Source organism: Myotis daubentonii, chromosome X, assembly GCF_963259705.1.
Source record: "Myotis daubentonii chromosome X, mMyoDau2.1, whole genome shotgun sequence".
Taxonomy (NCBI): Eukaryota; Metazoa; Chordata; class Mammalia; order Chiroptera; family Vespertilionidae; genus Myotis; species Myotis daubentonii.
Window position 1 is genome coordinate 67,644,715 of NC_081861.1, and position 3,611 is coordinate 67,648,325.

The following is a 3,611-nucleotide window of genomic DNA, read 5'->3' on the forward strand; positions in this document are numbered from 1 at the left end:
CCTAGCATAATGCTCTCCAATTCCATCCACGCTGTTGCAAATGGTAAGAATTCCTTCTTTTGTACAGCAGTGTAGTATTCCATTCTGTAGCTGTATCACAGTTTTTTTAGTCAACTCATCTGCTGATGGGCACTTAGGCTGTTTCCAAATCTTAGCAATTGTAAATTGTGCTCTATGATCATAGGAGTGCATATATTCTTTCTGACAGGTACTCTAATTTTAATGGCTGCTGCTCTGCCTAGTGTAGCAGGCATTACTCTGATATAGTAGGTCAGATTGTTGCCACTGATTTGTGGCTGTTTTTCAGGATACTGTATTATTTTTCTTTGATCTACTTTGTACATAGTTATCTCTTCCTGATGCCAAACCTGAAAGCATTTCTTGACAGTGTGATGGAGAGTAATTCCTTTTTCTTTATTTTACAATTTCTAAATGAATGCTTAAAAACTGTCCTTATGCTTCCATATATTCAAGAATATTTAGTGACACATCCCTCCATAGGTCTCAGAAACTCCAACTGGAGATGAGCCAGTAGACTAAACATAATAAATAATAGTCTCAAAAACTGTTCTATATACTTACTATATTTTAACTGCTTAAAGATTACAGGAAACTTATGTTGTAGTATTATTTTTCTCAATTATGGTTTGAAGATACTGAGGCACTGAGAGCTTAAGATAGTTGCATCAAACCACACAGCTAGTGAGTGGCAGGGCAGGGATTCAAATTCACATACTTTGGCTCTAGAGATTCCATTTTTTGTAATTAAAATGTTTGGGTTAACATATATAATAATAAAAACATACTATGCTAATTATACATCACAGCTGAACAACCTTCTGGACGTCCTTCTGGACGACCTTCTGAATGAAGCCAGGGCTGTGAGGGCCAAGGCAGCCCCCGTGACTGAGAGTGCTGAGGCGAGTTGCTGCGGCTGCAAGGGCCAAGCCCCTTGCACAAATTTTGTGCATCGGGCCTCTAGTTGGTTAATAAGATTACATATTTTTCAAATGTATATTTCTATGATACATTATTTGTATATTGCATTATGCCCCTACCACCCAAAGTCAAATAACCTAAACTCTACCATCTTTCAAGGTCTATGCTATGGACAAATTGTTTTTCCTAGATTGTCCTTTCCTAAATTAACTAAGGTTTGGTACCAGGTCAAGCACAAAATTTTTAAACCTTCTTGCCAAAAGACTTATGATAAAAGAGCCCACCAGTTTGCTAGACACATCTAGTTATATCTGAATTATTTCCCCAAATTCTTCTCATAGAATTTATTTTGAAGGTCCATCCTATGAGTTATATAGCTACTTATAGTTTTCTCCTAATCACTTTTGCCTTTACACCAGTTCCAGTTACTTTAGTATATTCCTTAAGATTCTGTTCACGGCCTTCCAGTAATTTTTTCTTTAAAATCCATCCCTTAGTAAATTCATCTGCATCATAGATTCAACTATCACTTCTATGTAAATGACCCTTAAATCCATATCTTCAACCCTAATATCCCTTTAGAATAGGAGACCTGTAAACCTGACTGCTTCACTGATATTTCCATCTCACTGACACTACACATTTAAAGGTTTTAGAGTTGAACTCCTCATTTTCTTGCTCAAGACAATTTATTTTTCTGACATTTAATTTATTCCATCAGTCCTATTCAGGCTTGAAATCTATATATAATTTTTGATTCCTCCCTCTCTCCTATTCTCTATGGCCAACCAGTTGCTGAATTGTATTAATTTTAGTTTCCATGGGATACCTTTTATCCATTTTTTTTTCTATTTCCTCTGCCACTGCTTAGGTTCAGGCTTCATTAACTCCATCTTGAGCTTTTATAAGACCTTCTTCTCTCATTTTCATCTCTCCAGCCTTTTCACGTCCAAATTACCCTACTGTTCTATCAGAAATTTCTTCTTTAAGTAAGGCTTTATATATTTCATTTTCCTATTTAAAAAATATCTATTGCTCCTCCTCAGCTAACTATCACATTAACTTGAAATTGCTCAACTTTGCATCAAAGACTTTCATCATTTTGTTTCAAATTACCTTTCTTAGGCTTTTATTTGTCTAATCTGCTAGATTATCTACAAATTATCACTCCACAGGCATTCTGGGATGCTTACTGGCTCATGCTTTTGATTCATTCATGATTTTTTACTCAATTTTTCTGAAATGCCTTCTGCATCCACCCTGGATTCTACATTTTAAAATTCTACCATTCTATCTCACCACCTGTTTAAAGAAACCTCTTCTGATCTTTCTAATTAGATGTGATTCTTTATTCAATTGTTCCCACACCCCTGTACCTATTTTAATGTAATTGTCAAATCCTGATTTTTATTTTAGATATTTTTCACTTATCTCCCTTCCATCCCCCCCTTATAGCTCTACTCCCAACTTCATCCCAACTAATGTGTAGCAATTTAAGAGCATAGATAGTCTTTCTTATGTTTGTGTTCCCTGTAGTTATAGAACAGCCTGTGAAGCCCCCAAGGACAGCAAATATCTTTTTTTTTAGGCATATGAAAATGTATTACTACTGTGATTTCACCATCAAAACTTATGACCTTTGTCTTTCCTTCTTGCCTGTGTATAGGAAAGACAAAGGTATAGGGCCCAAAAGAGACACATTGGCTACTTTGACAACCTTACAGCTAACTCCAGGAATGTCACCAACAGCATGACCTTTGCAACCAAATCCAGCAACTAGAACTTCGTCATTTTCCTCAGTAAAATTCAAATAACCATCATTGGGTACAAAGGCTGTAATTTTTTTTTATTTTTATTTTTTTGGCCATTCTTGATCAGCTGGACGCTGACATACTTCCTGATAGCAGAATTTGACTGTTAGGCTTTAACCCCTACTTTTCCCAGCACAATTCCCTTTGAATGGGAAGCACCTCCAAAAGGTTTGGCCTCAGGGCCCTGCCCAAATGGGCCTTCTGGTAATGTTTATCATGCCGCTTCTGATATAGCTGGTGGCTTCGGAACTTCCAGGCAGTACAAAGACCATGATACTTGCCCATCCTGCTGGCACCACTGGCCTGAACGAAAGAGAGAGGCTGTACAGGAAGGAGCCAGCAAATGTCTTTCTTGCCTTCACCATAGTATCAACTAACACTAGTGGACTACTTGTTGTATATAACACCTCAGATATTTATAGAAAGAATGACCAAGAAAATAATAAAAATCGAATGAATAAAGTGAGAGAATACCATGAGGGAAGTGGCTTCCTCTGTCATACCAATTATATGTTTTTTCCTAGCTTAGTGGGAGGTTAGACTCTAGTAGGAAACTCTGAGTAAAGTGAGGGTAAGGAAAGACACCATAAGGAAATTTAAAACACAGTAATTATTAGAACTTTAAATTTACTGATATAGTTGGTAATCTGTATTCAAATAAACTCTATACCTAAATATAAAATTGTATTTAATTTTTTTATGATTGCATTAAATGTGTATCAATTTTTTATTCTACCAAATGTAATAAAATGGAAATAGAGAACAGAACTGGTGGTATAAGGAGATTAGAAATCACCAGTCTGTACTAATATTAAGCAGAGAACAGAACAAACTGAAAAATCAACAACTCTGTTTAGATTT

The 3,611-nt window shown here is 36.0% G+C and overlaps 1 pseudogene; it reads right to left on the bottom strand.

The window, feature by feature from the left end:
• Positions 1 to 2,545: 2,545 nt before the first annotated feature.
• On the bottom strand, positions 2,546 to 3,035 carry LOC132224326 (small ribosomal subunit protein uS12-like; annotated as a pseudogene).
• Between the last annotated feature and the right edge of the window lie 576 nt (positions 3,036 to 3,611).